Source organism: Capricornis sumatraensis, chromosome X (assembly GCF_032405125.1).
Source record: "Capricornis sumatraensis isolate serow.1 chromosome X, serow.2, whole genome shotgun sequence".
Classification (NCBI taxonomy): domain Eukaryota; kingdom Metazoa; phylum Chordata; class Mammalia; order Artiodactyla; family Bovidae; genus Capricornis; species Capricornis sumatraensis.
In genome coordinates this window covers 109,906,231-109,921,291 of record NC_091092.1, presented here as the reverse complement: position 1 = coordinate 109,921,291, position 15,061 = coordinate 109,906,231, and positions in this window count along the sequence as shown.

Sequence of the window (15,061 nt, the reverse complement as noted above, 5' to 3'; positions counted from 1 at the left end):
GATTTTCTATGTAGAATATCATGTCATATGCAAAGAGTGTCAGTTTTATTCATCCTTTACAATATGGATTGTTTTTATTTCTTTTTCTTGTCTGACTGCTATAGTTAGGACTTCCAATATTATGTTGAATAAAAGTGGCGAAAGTGGGCATTCTTGTATTGTTCTTGATATTAGAGGAAATGCTTTCAGATTCTCATTGTTGAATATGATGTTATCTATGGACTCGTCCATGTGGACATGTTGTCACACATGATCTTTATTATGTAGAAGTATATTCCCTCTGTTCTCTCTTTCTGAACAGTTTTTTTTTATTATTATAAATGGGTGTTGAATTTTGTCAAAAAGTTTTGTCAAATGATTTTTCTTCCCCTACTGAAATGATTATGTGGTATTTATTCTTCAGTTTGTTAATATGGTGTGTCACATTGTTTGATTTGCAAATATTGAACTATCTTTACATCCCTGGGATAATCCCACTTGACCATAGTGTATGATCCTTTTAACATATTTTTCACTTCAGTTTGCTAATATTTTGTTCAGGATTTTTGGATCTATGTTCATCAGTGACATTGGCCTATAATTTTCTTTTTTGTGATAGCTTTAGCTAGTTTTGGTATCAGGGTGATTCTGACTGTGTAGAATCAGGTCAACGTGTTCCTTGCTCTGTAATTTCTTGCAATAGTTTGAGAAGCATTTGTGTTAACTCTTGTGTAAATGTTTGGTGGAATTCACCTGAGAAGCCATCTGGTCCTGGACTTTTGTTTGTCGAGAGGTTTATTATTATTATGGATTCAATTTCCTTGCTGGTAATTAGTCTGTTCATATTTTCTATTTCTTTCTGGTTCAGTCTTGGGAGATTGTACATTTCTAGGAATTGGTCTATTTCTTCTAGGTTGCCATTTTGTTAGTATATAATTGTTCATAATAATATTTTATGATTTTTTTATTACTGTAGTGTAGTTTGTAACTTCATCCTTTTCATTTCTGATTTTATTGACTTGGGCTCTCTCTTTATTTTTTTCCTTGATGAGTCAGGCTGTTTTATCAATTTTATTTATCATTTCAAAGAACTAGCTCTTAGTTTCATTGATCTCCCCCCCCCCTTTTTTTTTTTTTTTGGTTTCTATTTCATTTCTTTTTGCTCTGATCTTTATGATCTCTTCTCATCTACTAGCTCTGGGTTTTGTTTGTTTTTTTCTAGTTCTTTAGGTGTAAGATTAGGTTGTTTCATATGTTTAGTTTTGCATTAAATTAGTATGAGTTAAAAATAAAACAAATAAGCAATGTAAGCCAAACAAGTGCTCAATACTTTGAAGGATATTAAAATCAATTTATGCATAAACTCTTCCATCATAATGTTTATATATTGATAGAAAGAGACATGTTTGTTCATGAATAACTGTAGCAAAAAGCAGATTGCATGCTATAATACCAAAATCTATCAATAGCTACAATTTACTGAGTTTTAGTATCTGCCAAAACTTATGCTTGGTACTGTAAATATCTCAAGTTACTTACTGTAAAAAACAAGCATCAATGTTGTTGGTATTATTCCAATACATAAAGAAACATGGAGGTGAAGCCATATGCCCACAGAAGCAGATTTGTATAAGAACCCAGAGAAAGGTGACATTAATGCCAAAGGATGGGCTTGAAGACCTCCCTCACTAATGAAGATGAATTTGAACTAAGTATTCTTGAAAATGGGTGGGAATTTTGCAAATATATTTGGAGAACAGCTTAATGATATCAAAATAACAAAGATTTTTAAGTGAGGAGGTAACATAACTGGGACTGCATTGTGAAGACAGCTCTGACAGAAGCATCAAGAAATGCCTGGAGAGTATAAACCACTCCTATCAAGAGGAAAAAAAAAAAAAAACTAGATTCTGTATGACAATTGACACTTTAATTGAGAATTACATATTTTATAACTCTCTAGATTCCTGTAATTTAAGCTAGTTTATAAAACCACAGACCAACTATGTATTCAAAGGTACAGTGAACTCAATGATATCTATGTACCCAAAACAAACAAAATGATACCTATTACTATCTATTAAATATCTATTACTTTCACACACTTAAAAACATCAAAAATGTCATTATTTGAGAATTACATTGTATCAATTAATTAATATATATATTTTTAATTTATTTATTTTCTTTTTTTAATTTTTACTTTATTTTACTTTACAATACTGTATCCACCAAGGGTGTACATGCATTCCCAAACATGAACCCCCCTCCCACTTCCCTCCCCATAACATCTCTCTGGGTCAATTCAATTAATTAATATATTTTTAAAGACCATTTTTCTATCTTTGAAGAAAAATAAACAGCTAGAGTCAACTCACAAACTGATTTACTAAACTAATATAAGGGGGTATCTCTGTTGAGGCTGAAGCTGAAGCTCCAATACTTTGGCCTCCTGATACAAAGAGCCAACTCATTAGAAAAGACCCTGATTCTGGGAAAGACTGAAGGCAGGAGAAGGGAACAACAGAGGACAAGATGGTTGGAAGGCATTGCCAACTCAATGGACATGAGTTTGAGCAAGCTCTGGGAGATGGTGAAGGACAGGAAGCCTGGCGTCCTGCAGTCCATGGGGTCACAAAGAGCTGGACACGACTGAGTGACTGAGCAACAACTGCTGAACTAAGAAAAAATTATATATGGACTTTGATAGCATGTTCCTGGGTATTAATTTTGTCACCTCAACATTATGCTACTCCTGTGATAATATATAAGGAATTAGAGCAAAATATTAAGAGATTACATATTTTGGCAGGCTAGGATTTTTGTGGAATTAAGAATCAAATTTAAAAGGAATTATTTTAAGCAATGCCACTTTCAAATGTGGCATTTTCAAATGGGGCTACACTTTCAAATGTAGCCAATAGATTTAATCATTAATCACTAATGTGCCAGCAGTTTTGTGTGATTGTTAAGATTATGAGTCTAATGAAATAAAAATTACAGCTTTCATAATTGTATAGGTCAGTTAGCTTCCCACATGCTTTTTATTGCTGCTGATGAGGATTATGTTCAACAAAATGCTGATTTAACTGGATATTGATAGGAATTATATTATAAAGAATTCGCCTTGTCTTTTAAGTTTGAGAAATATTAACTTCAAATGAAGACAACCAGATTTTGCTTTATTTTTACTGCAAAATTTCTCTTTACTTTTAATATGCATATATGATCTGCAAATCTCTAAGAAAATAATATAGTATATTGTATTTCCCAACATGATATAATCACAGAATCTTTTATTACCTAAACATTTCACTAGATTATTATGCTGTAAAATACACTTTGTGTATTCTTTTCTATGCCATGTAAGAAAGCTTCCTGTGATACGTTTTGTTTTTTACGTTCAGATGCAAATAACCATATACATAAGGAAAATGCATGATTATTTTATACTACTTTAATCAAATAATGTTTATATGGAGGCTTATTGGAAACATTTTTAACACAAGGCTATTAGATGCATGGTGACTGCTTAGCTTCAGTTTCCACAAAGTCAAAGATTTAGGTACAAATAGTTCATTTGGAGTGACAGGGTAAACCATCAGGTGTGTACTGATGTGAGACAGGGAAGAGAAGTCAGCTAACAATGGGTGTGTTTTCATGCCAGCTACCACAATGGACAACTAGAGATTGTTCTTGCAGGAAAACCCTTGAAAATATTAGGAAATATATGCCTCTACATTATTCCAACTAAAGGACACTGGAGCTGTAGTATTAACATCCCCATACTAGTTAGTCATTTATTAAGAGCTGTCTGTACATGATTCATGTTGATGTATGGCAAAACCAATACAATATTATAAAGTGATTAACCTCCAATTAAAATAAATGAACTTATATTTAAAAACAAAAACAACAAAAAAATGTCCAAATGCCCTGCAACTATTTCCAATTAACAGTTGCTCTATCACCCAGATAGAAATTCTCCAGCTACTTTAACAGAGTTTTTGAGCTGCAAACACGAGTATTTTAGCCCTGATCAGCAGTAAGAAAAGTAAATTTTTAAGACATTAATATATCTTGCTCTTTCACAACAAACTTAAGGTCTTCAAAGAATATTATACCTTTTTCCACTTATGTACTAATGATGTAATCAAATGTTGCTGGAAAACTCAACTACATGTCCCCAGTCTTAAAAGATAAATACCTCTTATTTAACTTCTGTCATTTGTTTTTTCAAACTGTGAAAGTTTTCAGATGTCACATGAAAACTTTAGACAGACCAAGCAGAAAGAGTTTCCAACCTCTCTCAGTAAGAAATTTAGCAAACCATGAAACTCTTACTCAAAAAGTATGTCAGGGGAAGAAAGGGGAATGGTTTCCATCCATTACTGGTATATTAGGTATTATATGTGTATGATATAAAGAAACAATTCATGTTGCTCTTAGCAGATACGGGAAAGCCAGGTGGGCCTGCTAGGCCTTGAGCAAAGTGAAAATGCATGTTGCTTATACAAAAATGTATTGGATGCAAAAAAAAATGGTGTAATATTCTCTGCTTTCCCCATCATATTGTGATTAGGTGACAATCTTTGTAAGTTTTTATGAAAGACTTGGATTAAAATATATATGGAAAAGGAAAAAAAAAAAAGAGCTGTCTGCCTGGCTGAGAGAGGAGAATAGTGAGGTGCAATATTTCCTAAGCACTTCTGGGAAAAATGAGCTCTGGAAATATTACCCAACACATTATTTGTTACCACAATATAACCAGTTATGGGAAGAACTTGTCAAATTACTGGTTCATGTGGAGAAGTGAATAGATTGCAATGAATCATCTCACAATAGACTAATGGGAGTTTAGAACAAGATGGTGAACTGGGCATACATTTCTTTCCACTCAGACGATTAAAAAAAAAAAGGGGAAGAAAAGTCTTGCAGGGGGAAAATCATTAAAGCAATGGGAAATAAGGGACATTACCACTAGTGCACCAGAAATGTTGAGAAAGTCCGAACAGGTAGCAGTCAATGGTATTGACTGAAGAAATCATGAAAAGATGCTGTTTACAGGTGATGGCTTCTTCTGTAGTAGCTGAAAGCTCAGTCTGTTTATGCAGGAATAGAAGAGGGTCCTGAAGTGATCATCAGGATGATTAACTAGGGAATTTAGTTTGGAGAAGCTATGTTTATTGTCCACCCCTCCCCTCATCTTGCTTTTACTTATGCTAAGAATTTGGCAGAAAGTTAAAGATCAAAGCAGTGGGTACTTAGGCTGGAGAGGGAAAACAGCTCAGATTGCCATTAGACAACCATGGATCTCCTCAAGCCAAAGGACACCCAAATAAGGAGCATCTTCCTCTTCTTTTGTTCAGCTAGAATAGAGATTACAACAAACAGGCAGGAGGACAAAGGTGCTCAAAAACAACACTGAGAATACAGATATGAATTATTAAATATCTGAAATAAAAAGATATCATAGATATAGAAAAATGATAAAATTAAGCAACAGAAGATTGAACATTCCCAAATGCCTCTAAAGTGGGAAAAAGACACTTGATAGTTCATAGCTGAACAGTAGAACAGATGCTGCTGAGGAGTGAATCTCAAGTAACACTGAGCCAAAGATTTCTTCATCAAGGCAGGTTAAATGAGTAAATGCTGCTTATTTAACTTATATGCAGAGTACATCATGAGAAATGCTGGACTGGAAGAAGCACAAGCTGGAATCAGGATTGCCAGGAGAAATATCAATAACCTCAGATATGCAATTGACACCACCCTTATGGCAGAAAGTGAAGAGGAACTAAAAAGCTTCTTGATGAAAGTGAAAGAGGAGAGTGAAAACGTTGGCTTAAAGCTCAACATTCAGAAAATGAAGATCATGGCATCTGGTCCCATCACTTGATGGGAAATAGATGGAGAAACAGTGTCAGACTTTATTTTTCTGGGCTCCAAAATGACTGCAGATGGTGATTGCAGCCATGAAATTAAAAGACGCTTACTCCTTGGAAGGAAAGTTATGACCAACCTAGATAGCATATTCAAAAGCAGAGACATTACTTTGCCGACTATGGTCCGTCTAGTCAAGGCTATGGTTTTTCCAGTGGTCATGTATGGATGTGAGAGTTGGACTGTGAAGAGAGCTGAGCACTGAAGTATTGATGTTTTTGAACTGTGGTGTTGGAGAAGACTCTTGAGAGTCCCTTGGGCTGCAAGGAGATCCAACCAGTCCATTCTAAAGGAGATTGGTCCTGGGTGTTCATTGGAAGGACTGATGCTAAAGCTGAAACTCCAGTACTTTGGCCACCTCATGCGAAGAGTTGACTCACTGGAAAAGACTTTGATGCTGGAGGGATTGGGGGCAGGAGGAAAAGGAGAAGACAGAGGATGAGATGGCTGGATGGCATCACTGACTCAATGGACACGAGTTTGAGTGAATTCCAGGAGATGGTGATGGATAAGGAGGCCTGGCGTGCTGTGATTCATGGGGTTGCAAAGAGTCGGACACGAATGAACGACTGAACTGAACTGAACTGAACTGAAGAGGAAAATTGAAACTTGTCAAAATAGTTCATCAGGTCAGTTCAGTTTAGTTGCTCAGTTGTATCCGACTCTTTGTCACCCCAAGGACTGCAGCACTCCAGGCCTCCCTGTCCATCGATAATCCCGGAGATTTCACAAACTCATGTCCGTTGAGTCAGTGATGCCATCGAACCATCTCATCCTCTGTTTTCCCCTTCTCTGCCTGCCCTCAATCTTACTGAGCATCAGGGTCTTTTCATATGAGTCAGTTTTTCACATCATGTGGCCAAAGTATTGGAGATTCAGCTTCAACATCAATTCTTCCAATAACCACCCAGGGCTAATCTCCTTTAGGATGGACTGGTTGGATCTCCTTGCAGTCCATGGGACTCTCAAGAGTCTTCTCCAACACCACAGTTCAAAAGCATCAATTCTTCAGCACTCAGCTTTCTTCACAGTCCAACTCTCACATCCATACATGACCACTGGAAAAACCATAGCCTTGAGTAGACTGACTTGGTTGGCAAAGTAATGTCTCTGCTTTTGAATATGCTATCTAGGTTGGCCATAACTTTCCTTGCAAGGAGTAAGCATGTTTTAATTTCATGGCTTCAGTCTTCTGCAGTGATTTTGGAGCCCCCCCAAATAAAGTCAGCCACTGTTGCCCCATCTATTTGCCAAGAAGTCATGGGACCAGATGCCATGATCTTCATTTTCTGAATGTTGAGCTTTAAGCCAACTTTTTCACTCTCCTCTTTCACTTTCATCAAGAGGCTCTTTAGTCCTTCTTCACTTTCTGCCATAAGGGTGGTGTCGTCTGCATATCTGAGGTTATTGATATTTCTCCCAGCAATCTTGATTCCAGCTTGTGCTTCCTCCAGCCTAGCATTTTTCATGATGTACCCTGCATATAATTTAAATAAGGAGGGTGACAATATATAGCCTGATGTACTTCTTTTCCTATCTGGAACCAGTCTGTTGTTCCATGTCCAGTTATAATGGTTGCTTCCAGACTCGCATACAAATTTCTTAAGAGGCAGGTCAGGTGGTCTGGTATCCCATCTCTTTCAGAATATTTCATAGTTTCTTGTGATCCACACAGTCAAAGGCTTTGGCATAGTCAATAAAGCAGAAATAGATGTTTTTTGGGAACTCTTGCTCTTTCAGTGATTCAGCGGATGCTGGCAATTTGATCTCTGGTTCCTCTGCCTTTTCTAAAAACAGCTTGAACATCTGGAAGTTCATGGTTCATGTATTGCTGAAGCCTGGCTTGGAGAATTTTGAGCATTACTTTATTAGCATGTGAGATGAGTGCAATTGTGCAGTAGTTTGAGCATTCTTTGGCATTGCCTTTCTTTGGGATTGGAATGAAAACTGACCTTTTCCAGTCCTGTTGCCACTGCCGAGTTTTCCAAATTTTCTGGCATATTGAGTGCAGCACTCTCACAGCATCATCTTTCAGGATTTGAAATGGCTCTACTGGAATTCCATCACCTCTACTAGCTTTGTTTGTAGTGATGCTTCCTGAGGCTCACCTGACTTCACATTCCAGGATGTTGGCTTTAGGTGAGTGATCACACCGTCATGCTTATCTGGGTCATGAAGATCTTTTCTGTACAGTTCTTCTCGGTATCTCTAATTTTCTTGAAGAGATCTCTAGTCTTTCCCATTCTATTATTTTCCTTATTTCTTGGCACTGATCACTGAGGAAGGCTTTCTTATCTCTCCTTGCTATTCTTTGGAACTCTGCATTCAAATGGGTATATCTTTCCTTTTCTGCTTTGACTTTTGCTTCCCTTCTTTACACAGCTATTTGTAAGGCCTCCTCAGACAGCCATTTTGCTTTTTTGCATTTGTTTTTCTTGGGGATGGTCTTGCTCCATGTCCCCTGTACAGTGTCACAAACCTCTGTCCATAGTTCATCAGGCACCTATCAGATTTAGTCCCTTAAATTTTTTTCTCACTTCCACTGTATACTCATAAGGGATTTGATTTAGGTTATACCTGAATGGTCTATTGGTTTTCCCCACTTTCATCAATTTAAGTCTGAATTTGGCAATAAGGAGTTCATGTTCTGAGCCACAGTCAGCTCCCAGTCTTATTTTTGCTGACTGTATAGAGCATATGAACTGGTATTTTTCTAGTTGGATTTCCAGAAGGAAAGGATAGAGGAAATTTAAGGAGGAAAATCACTAAATTGTGGAATAAAATTTCCCAGACTTGGAAAAAAGGACTTTCCCTTAAAATCTAAATGCCCAACAGCCAGTTGTTTGGCAAATAGGATGAATGAAACTATCCATACTTCAATGCATAGTGATAAAATATTAGGACAGTAAGAATAAAAATAAGATTTTTAATGGTTCCACACAGGAAGAAACATACACCTCCCTCCAAAAGAAAATTAATCATAGGCTGTCAGACTTCTTACTTACAACATCAGATGCCAAAAAAAATATGGAGGTGGAATACTAGATATTACAAAACAACCTAAGAAAAGCTTATGAACAGTAAGTCCAGTCAATTTAACAGCAAAGAGGTGAAGTAAAATTCATCAAATACTTATAGATTTAAAATTTGTAGTATAATTTAATCTCACTGAATGTTCAAGAGGTAGTAAGGCATGGAGATATTAATTAGCTCACCCAAAGTAGCACAGGAATTATGGGTAGATTTATAATTAAAAGGCATGTTTACTTTGTTTAGAAACTACATGCTCTCATTTTCTTCATTGCTATTTTCAATATAGGTCATTATTTCTAGACTCATTGATTACTTGATTGACTTCTTCAGAACACAACTTAAAAAGCAAAGAAATGAGAACTAAACTTACTAGTCTCCATCTATCTTTAAGAGGGACCTTAAAAATACTAAAGATTTTTAGCCTGTTCAACTCTGTGGGGTCTTAATATACTTTATCTAGAATTTGAACTGAGAACAATGCACCATTAGAAATTAAAACAATCTCACTTCAGAAACTGATGACAGAGTTAATATTTTCCCTGTTTTAAGGACAGGGACATTCATTATTACTTCAGTTCAGTTCAGTTCAGTCGCTCAGTCATGTCCGACTCTGTGACCCCATGAATCGCAGCACGCCAGGCCTCCCTGTCCATCACCAACTCCCGGAGTTCACTCAGACTTACATCCATCGAGTCAGTGATGCCATCCAGCCATCTCATCCTCTGTCGTCCCCTTCTCCTCCTGCCCCCAATCCCTCCCAGCATCAGAGTCTTTTCCAATGAGTCAGCTCTTCGCATGAGGTGGTCAAAGTACTGGAGTTTCAGCTTTAGCATCATTCCCTCCAAAGAAATCCCAGGGCTGATCTCCTTCAGAATGGACTGGTATATACCACAATTTCATGGTGTCAGAAACATAACTAGAATCTAGGTCTCTTGTTTCTCAGAATATACTATACTAAGAAAAAATTAATACAAGTTAGATAAATCAGGAAGGCATTCCATTTTTAGAAAGAAGCATCCACAAGGGAATTTAGAAGAAAAAATGATGCAAGTACTGTTATGAATAATAACCATAGAAATTACACAAGCCTTGGAACATGCTGTCATGACAATTCTACACTGAAATATGATATTAAAAACCACATAGTTATATCAAAGATAATATGGTTCATATTTCAGACTTATAGACACTGAATTTTCCCCGCTTGCATTCAAATTAACATCATGTATACAATAAGATGTATATTATGCACTCTCATACATATACAATTGTGCTGTATCAAGAAACAGAAAGGCAATTCTATAAACACAGTAAAGCAACAAAAGCAACAAAGAAAACAAAGCAATTAGATGAGCAGTGATTGATGTCTCCCTGAGAAAAAGGGCCAACGTGAGTACTATAACACTAGAGCTTAGGCTAATATGGCCTGGAGGTAATCACAATCCAGGATGCTTACAAGAAGGCTTGAGAAAATATTCTCACCAGAAAGTGAGAGCCTAAGTCTGAACACCAGTTATCTAAATAAGGCCAATGGCAGGAGGAGAAACCCCCGAACAGAAGATGACACTTATGCTGGGGCACTAGGAATATTAGAGTAAGCTGTTCAGGCCTAAAAAGAAATGCTTTTCATACCCTCAAAAAACAAAGACATCATATCCATTTTGTTAGTTACAAATGATAAAAGAGTCATGAAATAATAGACAGTTATGAAGAAAAACAAATTGCCATTTTTAAAAGAAATAATGTTGAAATAGATTAAAAATCTTAGCACAGGCTTTTAGCTAAATGAAAACAAAATGAAGAATGATCACAACTGAAGAACAGATGAGTAGGCTAAAAGGTCAAGTGTAGCAAGTATCTAGGACTTCCCTAATGGCTCAGACGGTAAAGAGTCTGTCTACAATGCAGGAGACCTAGGTTTGATCCCTGGGTCGGGAAGATTCCCTGGAGAAGGAAATGGCAACCCACTTCAGTACTCTTCCCTAGAAAATCTCATGGATGGAGGAGCCTGGTGTCCATGGGGTCGCAAAGAGTCGGACACGACTGAGTGACTTCACTTCACTTCACTTCAGCAAGTATCTAAAGCAGACCAAAAAATATAAGAAAAATAAAGTTTTGGAAGAAAATTCTGGAGACATAAATAGATTCAGAAGTCCCACCATTTCTCTATTAAGATTTCTGAATGGGAGGGTGGAAGAATGTTGGATTAAAAATATTTGAAGAAATCATGAATGAAAATGTCCCAGAATTGGAAGTGTACATGGATCCTGATATTGGAAGAACCTATTGTACAAAGAGCAGGACAAATGACATAACTGAAATTCACCTAGAAACCCATAGTTCAAATTCACATCAAGGATAAGAAGAAATTCCTAGAGCTAAACAGTGGGTAGGGATTCTCAAATTCTTCTATAGAATTCCTTAAAATTTTCAACAAATGTATTCATGTTTCAGCAACATGCAACTAAGAAACTGGGCTTTCAGTACACGTGGGAGCTGGTATTGGTGCTCTTTTTTTTTTTTTGCTTTTTCATTGAGAATAGAAAATAATGTTTAAACAATAATCACATTTAGATTTCCTTAGAATTATTATGCAAAAATTGCTGTAACAATTAAAGAGTGATTTACTGTTTGAGATCTTTTGTCATAGATTTGAAGATTATTGCTGCAAGAGATTAGCAGTAATTAATTTTAATGAATGGGGAGATTGTTTAAATATATTCTGAATTCTTATAGTCTTGCTGCTCACTTATTTTAAATTGTATGGGCTACTGATGGGAGAAAAATCTGGGAGATGCAAATAGAAAAATACTGATGGGAGATGCAAATAGAAAAATACTGATGGGAGATGCAAATAGAAAAAGCAGGATAATGTTCCCATCAATACTCTGATACTGTTTTACTCCCTGCTGTAAAATACATTCTTCCACTTGGTAAAATGCTCCACATTTATATTTTATGAAACATCTATCTACCTATTATTTTTAAATATATATATATATAAATGTACATATATTTCAGTATATAAAACCATCTCTATAGTTACTACATTATATAATTATTTCATATATTTTAAATTATTTATGTTTTTAAACAATTGATATAGACATTGAATTTCAAAATTCTTGAGATTTTAGAGTCAATTTAATGGATTATCCAAGCAGAATTCAATGGGATGTTCTATTTATAAATATGCATTTAAATCAAGTACCATACATACTTGTTTTACATAGAAGTATGTCCTTTGGAATTTATGCAATTCAGCTTTCAAGGGTAGCTCACATCAATTTTCTTTAACCAAAATGATATCTTCTTTGTAAGATATCTATTTTCACCATAAATTTGACCACTCAAAATAGAGTTAAGAGGAAAAAATATGAATCAATGTCTAAGCCAAGTACATTAAAAAAAAAAAAAACCTCCTATCTCTAGAAAGCTTAAAGACTGACAAGATCCGTTTAAAAAGCATAGATAGGGATCGAATTGTTCTACTCTTTTCCCCTGTAAATCAGAACATCCAGCCTACTTACTTACTAAGAGAATTCCTTCTGTTTTTACACTTCCAAGATTAACATTAAGTTAAGGTAAAAACCAAATAATCCAACAATAACAATTAAAAAAAAAACTGTGAACAAAATCTAAACAAAGAAACAAGCGAAAAAAAAAAAAAAAAGAATTGCACATCTCTTCTTCAAAACTATCTGAGGAGAAGAGAGATATTACCAGTTAGAAATATGCTTCCGTAAAGACCTGTGTGGCTAAAAGACAGTACCGTCTTTCAGAGAAACACTTAATATCTGTAACAGAATACCTGTCACACAGTAGGCATACTATAAAATTTTGCTGCACAGTTGAGTGCAATTGCCTATATAAACCAAGCCTTAAAGGAAAGTTCACAGATATTAAACTAATACAATTGCTAATAAAAGTCTGAGGAAGATTTTATATGCTTGGTTATCTTATAATAGTCTACTCTAGAGTATTGGAATAAAAGACATGAGCGACATTCTAAAAAATTACTGGCCTGCCCATTTCAAAAAATATCAAGGTCATGAAAGACAAAGATAGGAGCTCTTCCCAAAAGGAGACTTAAGAGACATAACATCTAAATGTGTGTCATTTGGATCCTGAACCAAGAAAAAAAAAAAAAATGCTTTCTTTTTTTTTTTTTTGCTATAATGAACATGAGGTCAATTGATGAAATTTTTAAAGGTCACTAAATTAAATAATAGTAGTGTATCAATATTAATTCTTTGATTTAGATAATATACTATGGTTGTATAAGAGAATGTTTTTAAAGGAAATTCTGAAATATTTAGAACTGTATAGGCATTGTGTCTGCGACATGAGAGTGAGCAGGAGAGGATGTGGCAATATATTAACATTTGAGGAATCTAGCTGAAAGTCATACAAAAATGCTTTGTACTATTCTTGTAACATTTCTGTAAGTCTGAAATTAGTTTTTTCAACTTAACTAAAAGGATGATGTTAGTAAAGTAATGCTCAAGATTCTCCAAGCCAGGCTTCAGCAATATGTGAACCGTGAACTTCCAGATGTTCAAGCTGATTTTAGAAAAGGCAGAGGAACCAGAGATCAAATTGCCAACATCCGCTGGATCATGGAAAAAGCAAGAGAGTTCCAGAAAAAACATCTCTTTCTGCTTTATTGACTATGCCAAAGCCTTTGACTGTGTGGATCACAATAAACTGTGGAAAATTCTGAGAGAGATGGGAATACCAGACCACCTGACCTGCCTCTTGAGAAATCTGTATGCAGGTCAGGAAGCAGCAGTTAGAACTAGACATGGAACAACAGACTGGTTCCAAATAGGAAAAGGAGTACATCAAGGCTGTATATTGTCACCCTACTTATTTAACTTCTATGCAGAGTACATCATGAGAAACGGTGGGCTGGAAGAAGCACAAGCTGCAATCAAGATTGCCGGGAGAAACATCAATAACCTCAGATATGCAGATGACACCACCCTTATGGCAGAAAGTGAAGAGGAACTAAAAAGCCTCTTGATGAAAGTGAAAGAGGAGAGTGAAAACGTTGGCTTAAAGCTCAACATTCAGAAAATTAAGATCATGGCATCTGGTCCCATCACTTCATGGGAAATAGATGGGGAAACAGTAGAAACAATGTCAGACTTTATTTTTTGGGGCTCCAAATCACTGCAGATGGTGACTGCAGCCATGAAATTAAAAGAAGCTTACTCCTTGGAAGAAAAGTTATGAACAACCTAGATAGCATATTCAAAAGCAGAGACATTGCTTTGCCGACTAAGGTCCATCTAGTCAAGGCTATGGTTTTTCCTGTGGTCATGTATGGATGTGAGTGTTAGACTGTGAAGAAGGCTGAGCGCCGAAGAATTGATGCTTTTGAACTGTGGTGTTGGAGAAGACTCTTGAGAGTCCCTTGGACTGCAAGGAGATCCAACCAGTCCATTCTGAAGGAGATCAGCCCAGGGATTCCTTTGGAGGGAATGATGCTAAAGCTGAAACTCCAGTACTTTGGCCACCTCATGCGCAGGGTTGACTCACTGGAAAAGACTCTGGTGCTGGGAGGGATTGAGGGCAGGAGGAGAAGGGGACAACAGAGGATGAGATGGCTGGATGGCATCACTGACTCGATGGACGTGAGTCTGAGTGAACTCCAGGAGTTGGTGATGCATAGGGAAGCCTGGCGTGCTTTGATTCATGGGGTCGCAAAGAGTCGGACACAACTGAGCGACTGAACTGAACTGAAAAGGATGATTTTTTAAGTCAATTTATTGACAGGTCTTATAAATAACACATAAGTACATCCTCTACATACAAGTTCCATTCAGAGAGTGTGTCTGTAAGTCCAATTTGTTCATAAGTCCAACAAAAATAAGCCTAGGTACCTCAACTAATACAGCCAGCTATGTAGTACTGAACTATAATAGGTTCATCATACTATTCACACAAATAATACATAAAAAACTAGCAAACACCAAAATAGTAAACCTTTACACTTGTTTTGTATTATATGCTGGGCTTGAAATAAAGATACTGTACTACTGTAATCTATACGGCACAGCAAAGTACAAAAGCACAACCACTTGTAGAGGATACTCAC